The sequence below is a fragment of the Caretta caretta genome, chromosome 1 (genome assembly GCF_965140235.1).
Source record: "Caretta caretta isolate rCarCar2 chromosome 1, rCarCar1.hap1, whole genome shotgun sequence".
In the NCBI taxonomy this organism is placed as follows: Eukaryota; Metazoa; Chordata; order Testudines; family Cheloniidae; genus Caretta; species Caretta caretta.
Genome location: NC_134206.1, coordinates 342,073,243 through 342,087,010, shown reverse-complemented (window position 1 = coordinate 342,087,010; position 13,768 = coordinate 342,073,243). Strand labels below are relative to the sequence as shown.

The 13,768-nt window shown below is 42.6% G+C and overlaps 1 long non-coding RNA gene across 2 annotated transcripts in view; it reads left to right on the top strand.

Annotated features, from left to right (window-relative positions):
- LOC142070658 (uncharacterized) overlaps positions 1 to 13,768 on the top strand; it is a 162,177-nt gene that overhangs the window by 33,887 nt on the left and 114,522 nt on the right. The gene's annotated exons all lie outside the window — the stretch shown is intronic.

Here is a 13,768-nt window from a genome sequence, read left to right as displayed (position 1 = left end):
AGCCAGTAATTGCTACTTTATAATTAAGAATTCAATCATGTAGCAGATATAATTCCATCTGGATAAATGAGCTTTTGAAGCAGAGATTTGATTTTAAGAAAGAAACATTTCTGGATTTGGGCGAGGACCTCTGGAGCTTTGGTTGAATGGTGAGAGTGCATGCAAAATATCAGTGTCTGACAACTGACTATCTATCTGTTTTGGAAGTGATGGTGTAAAGAACATATTTTGTTATGACAGAAGATACTGGTTGTGTTATTGTCTATTTATAGTAAACCTGGCCTTCCTTCAGTGCCCCATTGTGTGGTGTACTGAGAATTGTGTTTTAACTGCAAGCTATCACTTTAAGAGTGGTGGTAACAGGGGGTAGATAGCAGGTCAGGGCATTCTGCAGCGAAGTCTGGGAGCAGAGTCAGTGTGCAAAGAGCCAGCTTAAAGCAAGGTTGGGTGAATTGTGCCTTGCTACCTGAGGGAGCAGCCTGTTTTCTCTCATGTTATCATTTTGAATTGTCAGAAAGGTAGGGTTACTTTGCAACCTTCCAGCAAGTGTATTTTTTTTTTAAATCTATTTCTCAGTTTGACACCAGGAACATAACATCAGCTGATTTGTTACCTGCCCATTTTCTCTCAAAAAGGAGGAGCCTGAATGACTGAGCATACACAATTTTGATGAGAAAATGCAGGCTTCAAAATGGGAGCAGGTTCTCTCGCCACCACCAGTGTTGCAAAGGAGACGCCAAATTTGGGTGGACTTCTCAGGATCTGTATGCTGATTTGTCTGTCACTTTTTTTCTTTCTAACCATCTGTCCAGAATTAGTAAGCAAATTGCAATCACTGGAACTCAGAAATGAAACGGGTAAAAGGGTATTCTTTTTTAATGACATGAAGGATGGTCTGTTTATTACTGGAGACAGCCCTGCTCTAAAGGTGATTGCGGGCAAGTAACTTCTCTCAGTGCTTCAGTTTCCCACCTCTGTACAATAGGATGATGATGATGCTTACCCACCCTTGTAAACTGTTTGGAGATGTCTATGGATGAAAAGCACTCTGTGGGCCAGGTCATCAGTTGAGGACCTGGTCATATAAGCTCTAAATCTTACTTAGTGTTAGCACTAGCAGAGTAAATACCCAGTTCCACAGCAGGTTCGGTAGAACTTGGTTTCCAGTAATACCTACTAAAGCGACTCTTCAATTTTGTGGATTGGATTCTACTTTCCAAAAGCAAAGCAGCACATGTCCTGCGGTCAGAATCTGGCCCAGTTTTCACACAGTCACTGGTAGCGATATGTTTATCCTTTGCTGAGGCCTCGATCCAGTGAAAACACTTAAGCACGTAGACACAAGAACAGTCCCATTAACTAGTACTCCCCTCTGCAACTATTAGTACTCACATGCTTAGAATTCGGCATGTACTTAAGTGATTTGCTGGATTCAAGCTTTAAAGTGTTCAGTCGCCATTCTCATATATATTGCTCAGACTGGAAATGTACTTGGTTGTTTTTATTTCCCCAAAGGCAAGAAATAATTTCTCACCTTTTTAAGTGCCACTTGGCTGCAGATACTATAAAAATTGTTACATCTTGTAGAAGTGCCAATTAGTGACAATAATTACTTGACTGGCCTGCTTTAGCATTAAAATGCCTAGAACTTTGTCCTTGGCAGCTGGAGATTTTATTTCTATGCTTGTCAAATGTAGGTTTTATGCATATTGATTTAATAATCAAACAAGGCAAATTGTACCAGCATAGCACTATCTTTTAAAACATTTTTCAGATCCCAGAATACCTTCTCTAATTTTTTCTGTTGGTTTTAGGAACACATTCCAATAGTTCAAATGCTCATTCTTTTTGCATCAGATACATTTATAATAATTTATTTTAAGTGTAATGTAGACTTTGTGTGGGATCGACTTCCAAATAATAGCTTGGGAATTCAAATTGGGTTTTGTCATCTCAAGTCATATTTAAAAATAAAATCAAGTTGTGCTTTACTAATGAAAATGTAACTCAGCTGACGTGTGTGTAATTAAATGGAGTGCAAATCTGAGTGATTTTTTTTGTATAAAACCCAATAATATATCAATATAAATAAAAAAATTGGTTTTAAAAAATGCAAATCCAAAAAATGTTAAATGCATTTTGACAGTGTTCCTGAACTTTAGCCCACAAGAATCTTCAATGTCAGAAAAGCATTCGCATACAAAAATACCAATATGCGGTTTTAATATTTCTCTTGTGTAAAATAAAAGTTCTACTTTAACTGCACATTAGTTACTTTTACTGAAAAATGCTCCCAATCCTATTTTGAAGACGAATTCTGCATTTTTATTACTTAACTAGAGCAGAATATTTGGGGGGGTTTTCAGCACTTCTGACTAAAAAAATGTATGCATAGGTGGGTGTTGATTAATGGTGCTAAAAACACTTTGTGCAGGATCTTATGCTAATTACCCTTTATACCCTAACCCGTGTCATTTTTAACAATCTAAATTAGCATTTTCTCTTAGGACTAAGGAATGTGAGAATTGTGAAGTTGGCTCAGTAAGCTGAGTTAACAGTGAGAAAATTGAGATGTTCTGTCTTTTCCTATTAACATCTGCTGCTTGTATAAAACGTGATATATTCGAAATGATGAAGATATTACTCTCCTCTCCCCTCCCCCCAGAAAAAAAAAAGTGTAATTTGTGACAATTTGTTATCACTAGTTCCAGGTAATCATGTCTGCAATAATGGATTTTTGACATGCAAGCCTTGAAAATTGGTTGCATTATTGTTGATGCAAGCAGTTTAGTTTCTTTGTTATTATTGCAGTAGAATAATGGAACAAAATCTTAAAGGCACTGGGTGATAGGGAAAGTGTTGCTCAGATAAAATCCTGATTACAAATGGTTCCAATTTGGCTTATTTTGTATTTTAACAGGAACATAAGACTTTCCGGGCTTGTTACATGATAAAAATAAAACCCCAGATTTCTAAAGAGAAGGGGAACTTGTATTATTGTTTTCACTCCTAAAATACTATGCAGTTTACATGGATTTTGATTTTTAGATGGTTAGTTGATAAATGGCAGTAATCGATAGCAGTATGAGAAATCTCTGTTTTGAAAATGTAATGATCTCTCTCAGATTTCAGAGATCCCCATAGCTGCTCATTATTACCATAATCAATAGTGCCTAAAATATTTCTGCACTGGGTGACCTCTATGTAAGAAGCAGAATCTTACTGTCTCCAGCTGAGCAGAAGACAAACAACATTCTGCAGGCTGCGTTTGTTGTTCCTGAAAGCACAGTGTAGAAAAAAGCCAGTCAGTGCGGAAACCTTTTAGTTTTGTTCCCAGAATTCAAGCACTTCCATCATACAAAAACAAAACAACAACAACAAAACCTGGAGAAGTATTCTGGGTATTTGGGTGCAAATGAGAGATGCTTACACCATGCCAGGTTACTGGTTCCATGGTGATTTAGCTTTAAAGGAGCCAAACATGTCCACGATTGGCTGGGAAAACCCTGCTCCAGTTTAAAGCAGAGTGTGTACTGGCTATGCAGGATGTGGGAATACTAGAAAGATGCCGGCATCCAAAGCAGTCTTCCAGCTCACAGCTATTTCATAATGATGCCACTGTCTGAGCTCTGGGAGCAAACAAAGGTTGCAGGGAGCTGCCTTCTTTTCTTCCACTGCTTGGCAAGCAGGAATAGGGGAAGGGCTTTCCCATTTTAGCTTCCCTCCCTCTTCTGTGCAAGCTGGTAGGAAATACAGAAATAATGAGTTTGGCCCATGGTCATCACTTCATTACAATGAAAAAACCTTCCTGCCAGTTCATGTGATCTTTAAAATCTCTTTATTTGTCAGAATAAGCTTTTGTCCTATTTTTAGCCAGAAAATTTTCAATGGCCATCTTTTTTTCTCCACCCCAGAAGAATTGCTACTTAGAGACACAGGACTATCCTTCAAAATCCCAGTATAAATTCCCAGGAATCCAATTAAAAATGAGATTCCAGATCTAAAAGGGACTATTAGGACAAAATAGCTTACAAATAAATAACTAAAACAGCTGTAGCTCACGAAAGCTTATGCTCAAATTGGTTAGTCTCTAAGGTGCGACAAGCATTCCTTTCTTTTTGCGGATACAGACTAACACGGCCTCTACTCTAAAACAGTGTTGTGACCTTAATTATGCTACTGAAGTCCATGCTGCTTTACAAAATGTATAAGCAGCGATCCTTAGCACATGCCAAAGAACTGAATAAATGCATTTGGAAAGTTTAATTAAGAGGCTGTATTGATAATGATAAAATATTATCTAGCTACAAAACTTAGTGTCCTCCCCAGCTGCTGCTTTGGGCCCGCTTCTGAAAAGCAATACAATTTAAACGTAGGCCTAAGTTAGGCAAGTCCTTAAGTGTCAGCTGAATCAGGCCTCTGAAAGTTAAAAAACACCCCTTGTAAAGTATAGATTGAACTTTACTTAGCATCTCACAGGATTGGGGTCTTTAGTCAACTACAGTAGTAACCAGAGGTTCTGTAACAGCATGGTCTGCCCCTTTGTAGAGTCTGGGGCCAGCCAGCCCTGTTCGATTATCAGACAAAGCTGCAAATCAGTCAGGGGTTTCCGGTAAAAGGCTGAGAGGACTCACCTGAAGCAAAGCATAGCGGGAAGCAGGTGACCTCCCATGGCAGGCCCTGGAGTGCAGGAGAGCGGAAGAGAGGCAAGCAGAATGAACTCTGGACCCCTGCAGCCTGTTTGGTCAGGTGAATAACTTTCTTCGTGTTACTTTGTGCCTTAAAAGATGGGCTAGAACCGATTGTTTCATAGGAGTAATAGTCCTTCCTGGGCTGGGAAGACAGAGCAGCAGCCCTGCAGGTGCCCATATTTCTGTCAATGGCAAACTTGTGTTGGAGTGCTGAGTCCTTTCGGCAAACTTAATTTTTATTAAACCCATTTGATTTATGTTCTACAGTCTCGTGGACAGGAAAAAAGGCAAATTAGTTTAGTAATAGATTAACTTTCTACCAGCATCTGTTTGCAGTCTGGCTGTGCTGTTATAAATAACATTTTCCCTAAGTATTAGTGTGAAATCTTGAAAAAAGAAAAGGAGGACTTGCGGCACCTTAGAGACTAAGAAATTTATTTGAGCACAAGCTTTCGTGAGCTACAGCTCACTTCATCAGATGCATGCAGTAGAAAATACAGTGGGGAGATTTTATATACACAGAGAACATGAAACAATGGGTGTTACCACACACACTGTAACAATAGTGATCAGGTAAGGTGAGCTATTACCAGCAGGAGAGAAAAAAAAAAAACCTTTTGTAGTGATAATCAAGGTGGGCCATTTCCAGCAGTTACAGTGAGCCCTATAAAAGATTCCAGGCCTCATTCTGCTGGGTGGTTCTTTCACTGAAATTTTACAAGTTAGACACACCTCAGATGGACCCACAAAACTGGTACTTTGCTACTCCCAAAATTGAACATGCTACTGAGTTAGGTTGCTGCAGAAAGGATGCACAAATCAGGAGTTGGGCTAGATGAACAAAAGCTGTGTAATAATCCAAACTTTAGAAAATATACAAATATTCCTCTCCCATAAAGCAAATAATCTGACTGTTCGATCTGTGCTCTGAAGTGATAATTATTGGGGCTTTTTTATTGAATTACAATAGCACTTTGGAAGCCCCAACTGTCTAGAGTCAGTATGTGGTGACAGAAGAGGCCACAAGTGCAGAGTGAGGAGACAATGGCACTCCGGCCCTGATCCAGCAAAGCACTTTAACAAGTGTGCATAATTAGTCCCTCTGAAGTCAATGTGAGTACACATGTACTTAAGGGCTTTGTTGGATTGGTGCTAGAGTGGCCAGGATCTTGAGGCATCAAGCCCAGAAGAACCATCTTGTCGACATGCATACCCTGTCATGCAGTAGCTTTTTGAGAATGGCTGGGAAGGGCTTTCTCTCAGTCTCTGGAGTTGAATCCCCTTGGAGCTCGTTCTGATCTCCATTAAACCAGTGTAACTCCACTGCCTGTGTTGACATTGCTCCTGATTTATACTGGAGAAAGGCTGAGGAAAATGAAGCCCCTCCTGGACTGTATTCCCGCTAGAGAAATTACTTTGTGAGAAGACGGAAGAAGCTTGTGTAAAGGGAAGACTGATCATCTGGCTTTGGCTTCAGTATAGTTCGATTAACTTATGTGTTGTCCTACTACTATTTTCAAGAACAGTAAAAGTATGAGTGGCATGGGAGAGCACAGATCAATACAGAGGCATTTTGTAAACATTTCCTTCTCTTCATCCTTGGGGCCAAATCTCTGGTTTTCCCATCTGGATCAGCTTTTGTCACAGTGGCTGCAATCTCCTTTTCTCTGTCCTCCCTACATCCGATTGTCCCCTGACCCCGTCAGTCTGCTAATATCTTTATTACCTCCTATTGTTGGGTCGATCATCTCATGCTTCAGATTCCTTTCTTGGCTTTCCCTTTCTTCCCACATGGAGTTCATGGTGCTGACCTTCATCTTTAAGGAACTGATCTAAAGCCCACCGAAGTCTTGATAGGTGGAAGGTAATGACCGCTCCCAACTAACTAAGAACTGGGGACAAACTACAGTAAAAGCTTTGTTATCCGGCATATTGGGGGAAAGGGGTGCCAGTAAGTCAAAATTCCAGTTAACTAAGAAGGGAGTTTGGGTGCAGGAGGGGGCTCGGGGCAGGGGGTTGGGGCACAGGAGGGAGTGGGCTCTGGGAAGGAGTTTGGGTGCAGAAGGGGGCTCAGGGAAGGGGGTGTGGGGTGCTGGATCCCAGCGACAGTCACTTCGGACGGCTCCCCACAAGTGGCAGCATGTCCCTGCTGCTCCTAAGCAGAGGTGCAGCTAGGCGGCTCTGCGCCCTGCCTTTGCCCACAGGCACTGCCCCCACAGCTCCCATTGGCCACCATTCCCGGCCAATGGGAGCTGCGGGGGTAGCACGCAGAGCCACCTACCACACCTTCGTCTAGGAGAAGCAGGGACGTGTCGCCGGTTTCAAGGAGCCGTCCCAATGTGGAATGGGAAAAAATTTAAATCTCTCTAAAATTTTGTAGGACAGGGAAACTATTCCCACTCTAACTGTAACTCTTTGGGACAACGACTGTCACTTGCTATATATTTGTACAGCACCTAGTGCAATGGAGCCTCAACCTGATTGGCCTCTAGGTATGACCATGTTATAAATGTTCAAGTAACAACAATAATGGAGAGATTTCCATTGACTTCAGTAGGCTTAGGATCAGATCTCAAATCTACACAATTCCACTCCTTTTGTTTCTTTCTCCCTTTCTTCTCTCTCCTTTCCCTTTGGCTTTGTACTTTTTTTCATTTTGCTCTTAGAAACAACCTTCCATGTGCCAAACACCCTCCCAGTCTTTCTTCTCTCTCCTCTGAACCAGCTTATTAACTGCATTTGTCTGTTTCCTTACACCTGAATTGTTGTAGTCAACATGTAGCCATTGGGAGAGTGAGACAGCATGTGCTGAATGACAGCGATAGGCAGACATCCTGTCAGCTCTGCATCTCATATACATAAAATGTAAACAGCATCATTTCCCAGCTTTCTCAATGCCTAGTCAAAATCAACACCTGGATAATGGGGAGCTAATGCCAAACCTAGGCAAGACTGAAACAAAGCTTGTATGAAAGGTGGAGGGGGGTGTCAAGGTTCCTTCCCCACTCTGAACTCTAGGGTACAGATGTGGGGACCTGCATGAAAACCTTCTAAGCTTACTTTTACCAGCTTAGGTTAAAACTTCCCCAAGGTACAAACTATTTTACCCTTTGCCCTTGGACTTCCATTGCCACCACCAAACGTTTATCTGGGTGTTTTTTTTTTAATTAGGAAAGCGTTGTTTGGAAACGTCTTTCCCCCCCCAAAATCCTCCCAACCCTTGCACCCCACTTCCTGGGGAAGGTTTGGTAAAAATCCTCACCAGTTTGCATAGGTGACCACAGACCCAAACCCTTGGATCTTAAGAACAATGAAAAAGCATTCAGTTTCTGAAAAGAAGGATTTGAATAGAAGTAAAAAAGAATCACCTCTGTAAAATCAGGATGGTAAATACCTTAGAGGGTAATTAGATTCAAAACACAGAGAATCCCTCTAGGCAAAACCTTAAGTTACAAAAAGACACACAGACAGGAATATCCATTCTATTCAGCACAGCTTAATTTCTCAGCCATTTAAAGAAATCATAATCTAATGCATATCTAGCTAGATTACTTACTAAGTTCTAAGACTCCATTCCTGTTCTGTCCCCGGCAGAAGCATCACACAGACAGACACAGACCCTTTGTTTTTCTCCCTCCTCCCAGCTTTTGAAAGTATCTTGTCTCCTCATTGGTCATTTTGGTCAGGTGCCAGCGAGGTTATCCTAGTTTCTTAACCCTTTACAGGTGAAAGGATTTTTCCTCTGGCCAGGAGGGATTTTAAAGGTTGTTTACCCTTCCCTTTATATTTATGACAGGGGCATTTCAAATAATATTTTTTCCTCTCTGGATTCCTCAGTATCCAGAGGATGTGTGCTTGGATCAGTACCTCAGCACATAGCCTTGGGGTCCTTTTGGACTCCTCAATGCTAATGGCTGTCCAGTAGCCCTCAAAAAGCTCATATACACCAGTGGCTGGCCAGTGGACTGTAACCATCGTATCAGTCTCGGATCTGGCCACAGTGATTGTTATTGCTACCCATGGTACCTAATAATGTAGCCAGGTGCTCTGGGGGGGAAAAAACTTTCTATTGGGACAAATCACAGCGGCCCATCTGCTTAACAACACAGTTTGTCCTGAGCTCTTCACCGTGGAGTTCCTCTTTCTGTACCACCTCAGCACTGAATAGAGACTAGTTCAAGATCTCAATCCTGGTATTCAAAAGTCACCTTGGCATTGGCCCTAGCTACTTGAGAAATGGTCTCTCACTGCATGGCCCTGCCCATGATCCCACTACTTGACGCTGACACCTGAGTTCCATCAGAATAACAGAAATGTGACAAATGGAACCATCCACTTGAGTGCAAGAGAGTGAACTTTTACTAGACTTAAACTGTAAAAAAGTCAGGAAACCTGGATTCTAACCCAGTCATCTCACCAGCCTTCTGTATGACCTGGACAAGTCACTTCATCTCTCTATTACCCCAACGCACATGCACTATGTCTGTACAAATCATAAACATTTTGGGACAAAGATGGGCTTTTACTAGCACAGAGGCTTCCAATCTTGTTTAGGGCCTCTAGGTGCTACTGCCGTGCAAATAATAATGGTGTCTTTCCCTGTGCTGCCAGGCACCTAGCATGCTGTTGAGCACTGAAGAAGAACACCTGAGTACAGTGGAAAATCAATATTTATATTCAAGGCAAGACTGCAAATGCATCCTGGAAAAGAAATCCATATAGGAAAAATATACATCAAAAAGGAAGAATTTCACATGGTGTCTGTTTTATTTAGACAATGAGATACTTGATCAAATAACAGACATTGAAACACTGCTTGTTAAAAGCTTACAAATCCTGAAGAAATCATCCTTCCTCCACCTGTGAAGCCAACAAAAAGTCATACTTTAGCACTTTTCTACCAGGATGTGAAACATTTCTTTAAATATAAGATTTTCTTTTTTTGTCAAGCTGCTTTGAGTATACACATTGTTTTCAAACATTCTCCAATTTGTACAGCGTTCTTGCATTTTTCTGAAAAATCTGTAGTTACTTAGAATAGAAACTCACAATGGTACTGTAACCAGCGTACTATGCTGGAAAAGTACAGAATATTTCGGTGCATTTGAAAATGATAGAACTTACGGTTGTAATGCTGAGGAGAAAAAAATACAATTGTGCAATTCTGTTGATTCGGAAATGCTCCCTGGGTTTTCAGGTTAAGCTTGGTGATGGGAAATGAATGTGTTCACATATCTTATTCCCTTTGAAGCCGAATGCTTACTGTTTTTAGCTCTTCATTGTGAAATGAGAGCAGGGCTTATGTGGTCACTGAAAGCAACAAAGAATATCAGTGATTTTTGTAGCATAATTTCCCTGAGTTTCCAGGATAGTGCTGCAGCAGGAAAACAGCACATCAAATAAGCAGCTTTTGTGAGAAAGCTGAAGCATGGAACACTGAGACTAAGGCCATGTCTACACTACAAAGTTAAGTCGACTTCATGTAAGTTAACATCAAGCCTCTGATTTAAGCAAGTTGATCCTGTGTGTCCACACAATGCTCATTGTGTCGGTAGAGTGCAACCTCACTAGCGAGGCTTGTATCGATGCGTGGAGGACTGCACTGTGGGTAGCTATCCCAGAGTGCATGTAGCTGAGTGTAATTTTGGGTTGGGCTTGCAATGCCTTATAGGACCAAAACATTGGCATAGGTGGTTATGGGAACGTGGCATTAATCTCTGATGATGCACTTACCTCCCTCCCTGAAATCAACGGCAAAGAAGCCAAGCCTTTTTCGCCTTCCTCCACCCGTAAGCCTGGGTTACCCACACAGATGCCAAAGCACGATAACCATGGACCCCGCTCAGCTGTACACTGTTGTTGTGAGCATTACAAACATCTAGCAGTATTTACACAGCCGATACAGGAGCTGCCGCAAGGAACAATGTGATGCCGTGCAAGCTGGAAGACATAGAGCGGAGCAATTCGCAGTTGCTGGCAACGGTCATGCATCACCTTGACACGGTGCAGCACCACTTCTGGGCCCCAGGAAACAAGCCCTGACTGGTGGGATCACAACGTTATGCAGCTATGGGATGATGAGCAGTGGCTGCAGAACTTCTGAATGCGTAAGGATGCTTTCCAGGAACGGTGTGAAGAGCTTTTCCCAGCCCTGAAGCGCAGCAATACTAAAATGAGAGCTACTCTGACAGTGGAGAAGTGAGTGGTGATAGCTCTGTGGAAGCTTCCAATGTCAGACTGCTACCAGTCAGTGGGGCATCAATTTGGAGTGGGTAAATCTACCATGGGTTCTGTTGTGATCCAAGTTTACAGGGTGTCATGGTTCCTCCCCCACTCTGAACTCTAGGGTACAGATGTGGGGACCTGCATGAAAACCTCCTAAGCTTACTTTCACCAGCTTAGGTTAAAACTTCCCCAAGGAACAAATTAATTTTATCCTTTGACCCTGGATCTCCACTGCCACCACCAAACTCTAACTGGGTTTACTGGGAAATGTAGTTTGGACACTTCTTTCCCCCCAAAATCCTCCCAACCCTTGCACCCCACTTCCTGGGGAAGGTTTGGTAAAAATCCTCACCAATTTGCATAGGTGACCACAGACCCAAACCCTTGGATCTGAGAACAATGAAAAAACATTCAGTTTTCTTACAAGAAGACTTAATAGAAGTAAAGAAATCACCTCTGTAAAATCAGGATGGTAGATACCTTACAGGGTAATTAGATTCAAAACATAGAGAATCCCTCTAGGCAAAACCTTAAGTTACAAAAAAGACACACAGACAGGAATATCCATTCTATTCAGCACAGTTCTTTTCTCAGCCATTTAAAGAAATCATAATCTAACACATACCTAGCTAGATTACTTACTAAAGTTCTAAGACTCCATTCCTGTTCTATCCCCGGCAAAAGCAGCACACAGACAGACACAAACCCTTTGTTTCTCTCCCTCCTCCCAGCTTTTGAAAGTATCTTGTCTCCTCATTGGTCATTTTGGTCAGGTGCCAGCGAGGTTACCTTTAGCTTCTTAACCCTTTACAGGTGAGAGGATTTTTCCTCTGGCCAGGAGGGATTTTAAAGGGGTTTACCCTTCCCTTTATATTTATGACATGCCCTCCAAATCTCAGCTAGGGTGAAACACTGACTGGGATTTCTTCCTGGAGCTCTAGGAAAAACAGAGTTAATAAGACACATGCACCTCTAAATATACTACCAAGTACATAAAGACTAACAATATTTTCCACATCTCAAGGACGATTTTAACCAGTTGATTCTGGGAAACTTTCACGGCAGAGTGCATCAGCCACTTTGTTAGAAGCTCCTGAGATGTGTTGGACGTCGAAATCAAAATCTTGGAGAGCTAAACTCCACCGAATAAGTTTTTTGTTATTTCCCATGGTGGTATGAAGCCACTATAGTGCAGCATGGTCGGTTTGCAGGTGGAAACGCCGTCCCCAAACATATGGGCGTAGCTTTTCCAGGGCGTAGACAATGGCGTAACATTCTTTTTCAGTGACTGACCAGTTGCTTTCCCTCTCAGACAGTTTTTTGCTGAGAAACACTACAGGGTGGAATTCTTGATCAGGTCCTTTCTGCATTAAAACTGCTCCCACACCACGCTCGGACGCATCTGTGGTTACTAGGAACGGTTTGTCAAAGTCTGGGGCCCTTAGTACAGGGTCAGACATGAGTGTTGCTTTAAGATCGTTAAAGGCCTTCTGACACTTTTCAGTCCACTGAACGGCATTTGGCTGTTTCTTTTTGGTTAGGTCTGTCAGTGGGGCGGCGATTTGGCTGTATTGCGGTACAAATCGTCTGTAATAACCGGCCAAGCCTAAGAAGGATTGAACCTGTTTCTTTGACTTTGGGACAGGCCACTTTTGGATAGCATCCACTTTGGCCTGTAGAGGGCTGATAGTTCCTTGACCCACCTGGTGTCCAAGATAAGTCACTCTGTTTAGGCCTATTTGACACTTCTTAGCCTTAACAGTTAGTCCTGCCTCCCTTATGTGCTCAAGGACTTTTTGTAGATGTTCCAGGTGTTCTGCCCAGGAATCCGAAAATATGGCCACATCGTCAAGGTAGGTGACTGCATATTCTCCTAATCCTGCTAGGAGACCATCTACAAGTCTTTGGAAGGTGGCGGGTGCATTTCGCAGCCTGAAAGGGAGTACATTAAATTCATACAGCCCGAGATGTGTGGTGAAGGCTGACCTTTCCTTGGCAGATACATCTAGCGGTACCTGCCAGTACCCCTTGATTAAGTCCAAGGTAGAGATGAACTGGGCCCGTCCCAGTTTCTCTAATAGTTCATCTGTGCGTGGCATTGGATAGTTGTCTGGGCGAGTTACAGCATTTAGCTTACGGTAGTCCACGCAAAAACGTATTTCCCCATCTGGTTTGGGAATTAGAACCACTGGAGATGCCCATGCACTTCCAGAGGGGCGGATTACACCCATCTGTAATATATCCTGGATCTCCCGTTCTATAGCAGTTTTAGCTTGAGGAGACACCCGGTAAGGTTGGACTTTAATTGGGTGAGCATTACCTGTGTCAATGGAGTGGTATGCCCGTTCAGTCAGTCCTGGGGTGGCTGAGAACGTTGGCGCGTAGCTAGTGCACAGCTCCTTGATCTTCTGTCGCTGCATACGCCCAAGGGTCATGGAGAGGTTCACCTCTTCCACACCACCAGCACTTTTCCCTTTGTAGTAGACACCTTCAGGCCACTCAGCGTCGTCTCCTCCCTGGGCTGTAAACTGACAAACCTTTAATTCTCTGGAATAAAAGGGCTTTAGAGAATTAATATGGTACACCTTAGGCTTTCGGTTGGAGGTGGGGAATGTTATGAGATAATTAACAGCTCCCAGGCGCTCCTGGACCGTGAATGGCCCTTCCCACGATGCTTCCATTTTATGGGCCTGGAGCACCTTTAAGACCATGACCTGGCCTCCTACTTTGAAGGAACGCTCTCTGGCATGTTTATCATACCAGGCTTTTTGCTCTTTTTGAGCATCTTGTAAGTTTTCTTTAGCAAGGGCTAAAGAGGTCCGGAGGGTGTTTTGTAGGTTGGTTACAAAGTC